Consider the following 12,338-nt stretch of genomic DNA (forward strand, 5'->3'; position numbering starts at 1 on the left):
AGTTCATGTTAAACATTCTATTTATCAATAAATAAAAAATTGTTGATTTTGCATCTTATTATAAAAATCCAATAAACATATCCATGGCTATAGTCTAAATAGGATCAAGTTAACAATATATAGCTTAAATGGTCTAATCAATGTATGGATGAAATTGGGTATCTCTTCCTGGTAACACTATTAGATGCGGCACACTCTGTAGTTATTACAAGAAGTTGTAAAGTGCTACAAACGATGTGATCCACAAATCGTTCATGTTGAGACATGTGAGTGGGGGTGTCATATGCAATGAGTTTGCATATAGACTAGACCATGAAAATAGTCACTTTTCTTTATAACGAATATTTACTGTTAAAACTGGCTATTTCATTTATCAAATAACCTAGATTAACTCGATCTTAATCCTAAGCTAGCTATGAACTCCTATCTATTCGCAATTATCCTTTGATCTGCAAATGGTGAGAGTAGTCCAACAGCACTGCTCAATAAGCTTCCCATTTTGGGGATAAGACTGGTTGAATAGCTGGGGACATAGCCTTGCAAGATGGAATTCACTCCTACCCGATTTAGGGTTAGAAAATAGATTGTTCTCTTAAGTACTGATTCCAGATCTTAAACAATCGGGGTCTGCCTTCTCATGGTAGAGAAAGGATTTGATTCATAGGGATTATGAATCAGAATTTTTCATTAGAGGGTCAGTGGGAACTTAAGAAACAAGATGTATTCACAGAGGTAAAATGGTTATTTTGACCCAGCTGTGATAAATAACCTGTGAAGGACCGACTTACTCATTATGGTTATAAAGTTGACATAATATATTTACAGTGAGGGGAGTTCAACTATGGGCTATAGTGGAGTGTTCCATTATTTAACGAATGGGGGTTAGATCAGTCTAATGAGTTTAGCCGATTATCGAATCGTTGGAGCCTATGATCTATAGGTCCAGGAGGTCCCCCTACTAGTCCGTAAATGGTTAAGCATTAGGGTAGCTTGAGAAATTAATTTGAAACGATTAAACTAAAATTAAACAGATTAGGAGAATATGTATTTAAATATGTGAAGATGGTTTTGTGCAAAGATTAAATTAATATTTGATATTAAATTAATTAATATTTTTTAAACATTAATTTTTCAGTTTTAAAATCAAAATGGTTTTAAAATCAAAATTTTGATTTTAAGATAAAATTGGAAAATTGGAAAACATGCACAAAATGGTTTTTCATGGTTTTCCATTATCATCTTCTTCATACTCACACAAAAACAACTTCCTCTTCTTCATTAACTCCAAGCATGAGTTGCAAGCCATGCACATTTCTTCGTTGCATGTTCATCTGCAATAAATAAAGAAGAATTGAGTGATTTGGAGGCATGCATTCTACAGAAATTTTGAGAGAAAATTTCGGCTGAAGAAGAGTTATTCAAAAACTGAGTGTTGTGAGCTTCTCCTTGGGTTTTACATTGCTTCAAGCTGTTCTTGAGTCCCACAACTCGGTCTAAAGCTCCAAGATGATAGTGGGGAAGATCTTTAGGTGGTTGATGACTAAAATTAGGGTGAACGCAATATGTGATGCATGTCTTAGGTTATGCATTGATTCTCATGCGTCGGTGGTCATGCGTTGGAATAAAAATATGCATTACTCTTATATGCGATGACCATGCATTCCTGTCACAAGTTTTCTTATGCTCTCACCAAGTATAACGAGAACGCAAGTTTCTCAGATGATCCGAGGTCGAACTCAGGGACCTGTAGCAAAAGGGTATGCGGTAATATGTTTGCGACGGATGAATAAAAGAATGATGGCGAGTGAAAGCTACAAACTACTCCTACTCCTAATTAATAGATAAAGCAGTGGGAATATGAATGAGAGGTAGAGACACGGCAACTGTTGACGCATAGTAAAATGCATGGAAAAATAGATAAAATGTGAAGATGTCTTCATTGCAACCCTGAGTTTGATCGCAAGGGCAACCCCAGCCAACGCATGCAATCATGCTACACACATTTGTGCCTAATTCTAGGACGCATGCAATGTATATACGATAGTGTCGAGAAGCCTATGCCTAAGCCTCTATAACCCGCTCACGTGCTGTCATACATAAGCGTGATGACCATATACCACCGTATCCTACTTTTGGACGCATGCAATATCCTATCCATAGGGTGCATATGCTTTGTAATAGCAAACGGAGCTTATCTCTAAGTTCCCCATTCTTGTTTATGCGATCCGATCCGCTCTCTCGAGTCTTAGATCTAGTTTTTAGACTACTCTCCTAAGTATGCCTAAATGATGAATGATGTGCTCATAAGACAAGGTAATCGCATAAACCTGGTTGACGTAAGATTATTCCTATCTCTAGTGAACACTTGCTTACATTGCTTAATGCGACCAACAACTTACCCTCCCGGGAAGTTGGTTATTGTTGACTTTACTCATAGACAAGCACTGTGTCTGCTTATAGACAAGCGTTGCTACAGCTTCACACTAAAAAAGTAAGGTTTTCTCACAACACTCACGCAACGCACACCTCCTGGTGGTTTGCTTCATGCTTCATATTCCTATGCCGCATGATTAAGTATGTGATACTCTAACAATCTTACTAAGTGATGTAATGAAAATTAAGGATGCTAAGTAAATGAAGATGGAGATGAAGTCAAAGAAAAATATAGAAATGCATTGATCACAAAATGTATTAATTCCTTAAGCCAAAATGTAATACAATACAATATAAGGAAAGAAGAGAAATGGAAAGGCTAGTTGGAAGCAATATCTTGCTTCCAGCAGATGTGTGTCAAGGCTGCCGGTGGTGCCATGGATGGGCGGTGGAGTAGACTTTCTCGAGCTCTAACTCCAGCGAAGGTACCGGACGTCACTCGAAATGGATGAAGAAGATGAAGAACTCTCAAGCTATCTTCTCACGCTTTGGTCTGAATCACAAGGATCTGCCCTAAGGCGAGCCTCAGCCAAAAAACCCTGGATGATTTGAAATTCTACTCAACGACTTCTATTATAGAGCTTGATCGCCGATAGTACTAATGGACCTGTTCTGAATCTGACATTTGCAACGCGATGGTCCTTTTCTGAATCTCTACTGTTGTAAAATCCAGAGCCCATCTTCCCTTATAGCATAAAATAAAAAGGAATTAACTAAGAGTTAAATCCTAGGATAAGAGTAGGAAGGTCCCTAAGTGATGAAAAGGAATCGAGTACTTTCAAAATAAACCCTAATTGGTGAAGATGTGGCTAAGTAAAACCCTACTATGAAATTGACTAAGTGTTTAGGAATTGCTTTGCATTGGCCATAAGATCTTGGAGAGATTACTTGGGCAAAGGGAGAATTTGAAGTGGGAGTGACACATGCCTTGGAGGTTAGACCAGTGCATTAGGCTCGATGGATATGTGGCATACGTTGGACACGGTGGAATGTGTCCATACGGCTGAGAGAAGACAGCCAAGGGTGATGCGTTAGAAGGTTAGGATGGCACGAGGGTCAGCAATGCAAAGGGCATGTGGACGCAAGGAAATACAAGGACACGAGTCAAGGTAAGCGCTGGAGGGTGGCATGCGTCAATGCCCAGCGTCTGTGACATGCGCCTATGCGTCGATGCGGCCCAGTACCTATGCGTCGATGCGGCCAAGCGCCTATGCGTCGATGCAGCCAAGCGCCTATAAGTCGATGCGGCCAAGCGCCCATGAATCGATGCCAAGCGCCCATGCCAAGCGACCTATGCATTGATGCCTTGTGGCCGAGCGTCCCATGCGTCAATGCTGCCGAGCGACCTATGCGTCGATGACGAGCGAGTCATGCGTTGATGCTAAGCAACCGTCCTATACATCGAGGCCGTGCGACCATGCTATGCGTTGGAAGTGGATGATGGCATGCATGATGGATACGTTAGACATAGGCCATGCGATGAGTTAGGATGGATGCATGGTGGTTGGCTCTTGCGATTGTTAAGGCTTGCGATGACTGAGTGAGTTGGGTTGCGATGGTGTTGTGTTGAAAACAAAGGGAAACCAAGGATTGCTATGCATTGAATTCATACTATGTGTTGATGACCTACTATGCGTTGTTGATTACACTATGCATTGATACCCGAGGCTAGCAATATACATTGAGAAGGGGTGTTGGTCATCACCCTAGTGAACGCATATTGAGTAGGATGGACGCATAAGAAGGATGAGCTCATATGGAGGACGTCATCAGACATGTGGCTTGCTAGGAAGAAGTCTTAAGCCTTAAGGATTTGAGGTGGGTGCATGAGAAGACATGCAAAATTAAGTCCCATGTGTTGGCTATGTAGGAGAAGGACACCCAAAATTTCGTTGATCAAACATTCCGTTGATGGGGTGAGGTGAAGACACCTCAAGAAGGAGGTGGAAAGGGCTGGATGTTGGCAATCGCTATGGAAAGCATTTGGATGAGGAGGTGTCGAACAAAGAGGGTTGTTGGATGCCTATAAAAAAGGAGGACGCCCCACTTCGACCTGCACATCAAGTTATTACTTAAAAATCACAAAGAGAGGAAAAATAGGAGGAGGGAAAACAAATTGTGGGTCGGAGGTACAAGCAAAGACGTGGAGGAGGCAGAACTGTACGGACATACGCGAAGGCCAACTTCAAACAAGAAGTTTTTCCAAACTACTCGTGAAAATCAGGTGATTCTTGAACAAAAAGCTTCTAAATTAAGTGTAGTTTCTGTGTGAGGGCTGCCTCAACGAAATGCTAAATCTAAGGCTGTAAAAATTAAGGAAAATCGAGAGGTGCTCACCAGAGAGAAGACAGTCGAGCAAGGAGGAATAAATTTGAGACTCAAAATTTTCGCCAAGAAATTTGAAGGCGAAACTTTAAGGTATTGTATTAAGACATTTTCACACATTTTTTAAGAAGGAAATGACTTGAGATAAGGCCCTGAAGCATTAGTAATCTAAGCTTAAATCTGGAATAGGATCCAATGGTAGAACCAGGAAAACTGGGTGAACTGCGTGGAAACTTTTCAACAAACTCACTATGAGTGGTTTTCTTCCTTTTTTTCTTTTGAGCATATTGTGAATTAATATGCTGTAGGTTATGCTAAGAGATATATATGATGTTAGACAGTCAGGGGGTCTAAGGACCTAGAACCAGAACTCAGAGTGAATCCTTACAGGATGGTCAGGGGACTGAGGAGTCTAGTGCCTAAGCCTGTGGGATAGAGAATCCTTGAAATGGGATGGTCAGAGGGCCAACGGGCCTAGTTTCTTAGCCCATGATAGGAAGAGCAATGTGCACATAGGCTGATATTGTGGTTATGATATTGTATGTTAAACATCTATCGTGTGTGTAGGTGGATTCGTGAAAGCTTCATGTTTCGTTGGAGGTTCGCTTGGGAACCTCATGATTGTATTTATGGAAGATTTGTAATTGTGTTACCATTCACTGAGCTTTGTAAAAGCTCATGGTTTGTCTCTATGTTTACCTTGCAGCTAGCTGACGAGTCTAGGTTGCAGTATTGGTTAAGGTCTGCCACAAGTTTATAAATAGTTGTTAATGAGATTGGTTACCGGGATAGGGTTTCCATGTTTTTGTAACTTGAATTTGTAAACTAGTTTCTAATAAAAGCATGTAATATTTCCCGCTGTAGACATAATGAAAGAAACTAGTAGATTAGCCAAAGTATTAACAGTTAATATCATGCCTCACCTTGGGCTCAGGAGCACAGGCTCGGGGTGGGGTGTGACAGCTGCTAACGGCGTGGTAGGTAAAATGTCAACATCATCTTTTGATACTCCCGAGGTATGCGTTCATGTTGCATTCCACCAACCTTGTGGTCGCCCTTCTATTATGGTCATCATTATGTAGCCGCAATCTCCTTGCGATGTCCGCATTCACTCAATGGCCACAACTTCTCTACGATGACCGTATTCGCTTGACGACTGCAACTTCTATGCGATGGATGCATGCGGTTGATGGCCGCAACATCCATGAGTCAAAAGTATGCGTTCGCCTTTGCAATGGAGAGATTCCCCACATGCGGTCATATTTGCGATAGCCCGGCTTCCGTGTATGCGCCCACTTCCTGCGTTAACTATACAGATAGACAATTGAACGCATAATAACGCATAATAGTGGGTTAGCTGAGATTTTTTATGTCGATCAATGCAAACTCATTTTCTCATGAATTCCTAACATATTCGCCGCATATTCTAATTAATAGCCCTCATAATTCTAAATAAAAGGCCTATAATGACGTGCATTTCTGGTCGTCATTAGTGGTTCACGATGATCTTTGGAGAAGATTGCTGCTGATTGATCGCGATCTTGAAGAGTTTTACAAAGGTATGATACAAAAACCCTCTTATTTAGATGAGTATGCTTTAGTTTCTGCCAAAATTAGTGATTTTGAATGCTTATTGATCCTTGTTACTTCCGCTTCTTGTTATTGCACTCTCACAAATGGTATCAAAGCATCATATAAGCATTCAATTCAGTTTAATTTTGGTGTCGTGGGTATTTTTCATGAGATATATGAAACTGATGCATTGATAAGGTTTTCTGAGTTTTGGTATTTTAATTCTCTTTAATTTCTCAATTAAATTTGTAATTGGCTCTTGTTTCACGAGCTTATATGTATTAGCAAGAGTCTATAATTTATTTGGAGTCGCTAGAGTTGAAATTAAGATGTAATTGAAGAAACAAGTGAAGGAGACCGAGCTGCTGTTCCGGTTGTTCAGCTTCTGCTCAAAATCGTTGTTAAGGTTCAGTTGCTAAACAATCGTCTAGTTCCAGGCGTTACACAATGTGAAGAAAATCTAGACAATCGTATAGCAATAGGCATTGTGATGTTGGATGCTAAACGATCATATACCTACGGGAGCTAAACGATGAGTTCAAATGCTATACGATAGCACTATGCAATCGTTTAGCTTTTGCGTAGGAACTAAACGATACATTTGATGTGGTATACGATGGCACTACACGATCGTATAGTTGCAGTGTGCACTAAGCGATGCAATGAAGTATTATGTGATAGTGCTAAGCAATCGTCTAGATGCGGTGCTAAGTGATGCGATGAAGTACTATGCGATAGCGCTAAGCGATCATCTACATGTGATGCTAAGCGATGCATTGAAGATTCTATGTGATGGAACTAAACAATCGTGTAGCTACGGCACTGAACGACGCGAAGATGTTCTATACAATGGAACTAAGCGATCGTTTAGTTGCGGCGGATACTAAACGATGACATAAAGTGCTAGGTGATGGTGTTAAGCGATCGTGTCATTCGACTTGAGAGCTAAGCGATTGCACTATGCGATAGACAAACGACACTAAGCGATCATGTACCTCTTCTCAACACAAGGCGATGGCGTTAAACGATTGCCTTCAGTGCTACACAATCGGCCTTAGCGAGACTTCGAGGTTGGACCGAGAGCAGTCGAACCTCAAGGTCCAATTTGGTTCAGCCCCAAAGGACTTTTGGCTGGTCCGGTTCAGACTCATCAAGTCCGATTCAAGATGCTTGGGTTCAGTTTGGAGCGGTTCGAGCGGTTCAAAGATGGTTTTGAAGCTGTTTGTAATAATTAACATCTGTTTGCTTGTTTTTGCCAAAACTAAAACCATATTAGTTAATATTTAATTGTTTATGCATGTGTTGTATGTAATAATTACATAATTCATGTATATGTATACAGTATGCCATGTAGATTTAAAACCCCACCGTAGGAAGCATGTTACATGCATTAAAAATATGTTATACTTGTTATAATATATATTATACATGTTAAAGTTATATTTAATATAATGGTTATAGTAGATGCCTTTGTTGAATGTTGTGGATGTTTAGCATGTCTAAAATTTTGTAGGTTGTTATAAAATTGGTTAGACGTTGAAAATCCATAACAAAGAACAGATGCATGCTCACTTAGATTATCAACTAATTTTAAACATTAAAATAGATTGTTACCTTATAAAATACGGTTACAAACTCATATCGGTTCATAAACCTGTCTAAGGCTGGGGGTACTTAACTTGACGGTTTATGGAACACCTCCTACCTGGGAATTATGATCAAAATATTGAAAGTTGTTAACTGTTTTTATGAGTTTGCGTGAGCAATGTGAGGTAATAAAATGGTTTATCACCTAGACATTGCAAGTTTAATCCAATTATAAACGTTATACTTGGATAAACCACTTAGACTTAGGTTGTTAAAATTAGCCGATACACCTAAGTAAAATACCCAATCATTTAGAATAATTCAGTAAGAGATTAACAATATATTTGATATATAGTTATTAGCTCTCACGTCCTCAAGAGTTCACACCATGAGATCCATACTCGATTTCGTGTCGCTTTTACCGCGACTGCTCCATACGGAAAGTGTTTGCATGGGTCAATAACAAGGTGAATGAGAGAGGTAGTTCATAGTAAGTGGGTAAAGGAAATGTGTCAACATTGTCCTACAGTCTCCTTCATTAGTTTGAACCATGAGATTCCTATGTTGCGCTGATGATGGGCAGAAATGCACATCATTATAGGCCTTTTATTTAGAATTATGAGAGCTGTTAAGTAGAAGATGTGGCGATTATATTAAGAATTCATGAGAAAACGAGCTTACATCGATCGGCATTAAGAATCTCGGCTAACCCACTTTTATGTGTTATTACGCGTTCAATCATCTATCGTTGTAACTAACATAGGAAGCGGTCACATACACGGAAGCCAGACTATCGCAACGACGACCGCATGCAGGGAATCTCTCCATCGCAGAGGTGAACGCATACATTTAACACATGGATGTTGCGGCCATTAACTGCATGCGTCCATCGCATAGAAGTTACGGCTGTCAAACAAATGCGGTCATCGCAGGGATGAACGCTTACCTCGGGAGTATCAAAAGGTGATGTTGACATTTCACCGACCACGCCGTTAGCAGCAGAGATTCAGAGCAAGTCCATCACGTCCATCACACCGTTAGCTGCAGAATTTCAGAGAAGAACCATTAATGTTGTCGGCGACCAACCTCTTTAAATAGAAGCCGTTGAGCAAAACTTCAAATCATCCAAGGTTTTTCGCCTGAGGTTCCCTACCTTAGGGCGGATCCTTGTGATCCAGACCAAAGCATGAGAAGATAGTCTTGAGAGTTCTTCATCCCTTCAATCATTCCGAGTGACGACCGGGGCCTTCACCGGAGTTGGAGCTCGAGAGAATCTACTCCACCGCCCAAATGGCACCACCGGCAGCCTTGATACACATCTTATGAAAGCAAGACATTGCTTCCATCTGCCCCCCATATCTCTTCTATCCTTGTATTGTATAACATTTTGGCTTAAGAGATTAATACATTTTGTGATCAATGCATTTCTATATTTTCCATCTCCATCTTCATTTACTTAGCATCCTTTACTTTCATTGCATCACTAAGTAAGACTGTTAGAGTATCGCATACTTAATCATGTGGCATAGGAATATGAAGCATGTAGCAAACCACCGAGAGGTGTGCATTGCGCAAGTGTTGTGAAAAAACCTTATTTGTTTAGTGTGAAGTTGTAGCAATGCTTGTCTATAAGTAGACACAATGCTTGTCAATGAGTAGAATCAACAGCAACCAACTGCCCGGGAGGGTAAGTAGTTAATCGCATTAAGCAATGTAAGCAAGTGTTCACTAGAGATAGGAATAATCTTACGTCAACCATGTTATGTGATTACCTTGTCCTATGAGCACATCATTCATCATTTAGGCATACTTGGGAGAGTAGTCTAAAAACCAAATCTAGACTCGAGAGGGTGGTTGGATCGCATAAGCAAGAATGGGGAACTTAGGAATAAGCTCCGTTTGCTACTACACAGCGTATGCACCCTTTAAGTAAGACATGGTGGTTGCGTTCATTTTGCTTATGTGTGGAGAACATGTGAGCAAAGAATACAGACTTAAAAATACAGCCTCGTGACACTAATCATATTCATCACAAGCGTCTTCGGCAAGTGTGTATAGCATGATCGCATAGCTTGCGTTGGCTGAGGTTACCCTAGTTGGTCGAGCTTAGTGTTGCATGAAAGACTCCTTGCCATTTTATCTATTTTTTCCATGCATTTTTACTACGCGGTTAACAGTTTCCATGTCTCTGTCTTCTCGTCCATACTTCCACCGTTTAATCTGATAGTAAAGTAGGAAGTTAGTTATAGCTATATCCTCAACATTCTTTTACTTCGTGTAAACACATTACCGCTAAACATTTTAGTTACAAGTCCTTGAAGTTCATACCTCGAATACCCGAGAAAACTTGCGATCTCGTTTATTATGGCAAAATGCGCAAGAAAACTTGTGATAGGAACAAGCCATGTCATTGCATACGAGATTAACGCATACTTTCCATTCCAACGCATTACCCACCGACGCATGAGAACAACGGCATTAACCTAAGACATGTATCCACACATATGCGTTCCAATATTCATTCACTAGCGCCTGCTATCGTTTTTTGACGGTCGATAACGGGCAGAAATGCACTTATCATAGTGGCTAAGTTATTAAAAATGTTGGAGTGCATTGATTAAAATATGTTAAATTGCGTCAATTAAGCGATAAATTCAAAATTGCTTGGTCGCATGCATTCAGCGCATTATAGACTATTGATTTTCGTATTTTTGTTGTAGGAATATGCATTAACGCAATGCAAGATTGTTATAGAAATTATCGGTCGAGCGCCACTTTACCTACAAGACTTTGCGTTGATCATGCTTGCAAACATTCGCCTGAGAAGGATCGTCGAAACTTGGTCAGTGCAACATGGTGGGCGCATCCGGGTGAAAGGATAATTAAGAGCGATAGGACAGAAAACTGATGTCAGATCCAAATTAAGTTGGCAGCCAATAACGATCACGAAGTACACTCAGCTTTATCGGTGACAATCATTCGACGCGTCAATCAGGAATTAAAGCTGCCCCATCTGTACAACCGAGAGAGAGAAGTCGCCTTTCACCATTGATGCCCTATAAATACCAAGTGCATTCTTCAGAAAAAGGGTTGATCAGTTAATAAGTTCACCAGTTGCTTCTGTTCATAGTTTTCTTTTCCATTTTATGGCGGAGCAAGAGAAGAGTGGTGGCACCAAAGATCGCCCAGGGCAGCTCGAGAGAGAACCTTGGGGCGTAAGAGCAGAGAGCGGGCCGACTCTCGCGAGAGCGGGAATATCTTTAGAGCACGAGTAGAAACAGTGTAAATGCCTGGCAGCAAGAAATTACTACCAGGCTCTTTAATATACTTTCATTGTTATTTTGTACTTCATCTTCATATCTATTCAATGGAAGTTCTATTTCTACATCTGCTCACTCTCTTAATACGCATGAGTAGCTAAACTAGTTGAATGGGTTGAGAAAAACTAAGCTAAACTAGTTCAATGGAAGTTCTATTTCTACATCTGCGTCGCATGCATCCTAGGAATGGAAATGATAGTATGTGGTCGTATATTTGTGTGAATGTCATGATGTCATCGCATAAATAGAGATAGAGGTTTATGTGTAAACGCTGTAGACTTATCACATATTTATCGCATGAATTCTAGCCTTAGAAGCCATAGCATTCACACCGAGAGGTGGTTTACTATTGTATACATGTTGCATGATCACAAAGCATGAACGCATTCTAAGGAGTATTAGCAGAAACTTTTCTCAATCCATTCACCGCATATTCATCTATTTCCTGTCACCAACTCTTTTCAAACTCCACCGCATTCGTTATTTATTTTTATCAATGCAAACAACAAACCCAACGATTTATTTATTTAACTGGTTACCGCAAGTCTTCAAAAAAATCACCAATGTAACTATTTTCACAAGTCCCTGTGTTCGACCCTAGACTTATCAGGAAACTTAGGGGGATTTACACTTGAATTCTGCTGGAGAAACTTGAGCGCACAATGCAATCCATCAACGCATATCATCCATATTCCCATTCAATAAAATTAACGCATCAAGTTTTTGGCGCTGTTGCCGGGGACTTCGGCAAAATAGTTGTTAACGGTAATTTTTGTGATTTCTTTGCAGAACTCTCAATCTCTGGCAAACTACGACCCGAAGATTGAGAGAACATTTCGAAGGAGACTACGAGACCGCCAATAGCAACCACAATTCGATAAAGAAGAGATGGCGGAGCATCTTGGAGGTGGAGCACCAAATGATAATATTGTCATGGAGAATCCGATTCTGTTGGCAAACAATCGCAATAGACCAATTAGGGACTATGCATCGCCAAACCTCTATGATTTCTCTCCAGGAATCATGAGGCCTACCCTCGACGGAACCAGATTCGAGATGAAATCGGTGATGCTGCAAATGATCCAGACTGCATGTCAATTC

Source organism: Benincasa hispida, chromosome 9, assembly GCF_009727055.1.
Source record: "Benincasa hispida cultivar B227 chromosome 9, ASM972705v1, whole genome shotgun sequence".
In the NCBI taxonomy this organism is placed as follows: Eukaryota; Viridiplantae; Streptophyta; class Magnoliopsida; order Cucurbitales; family Cucurbitaceae; genus Benincasa; species Benincasa hispida.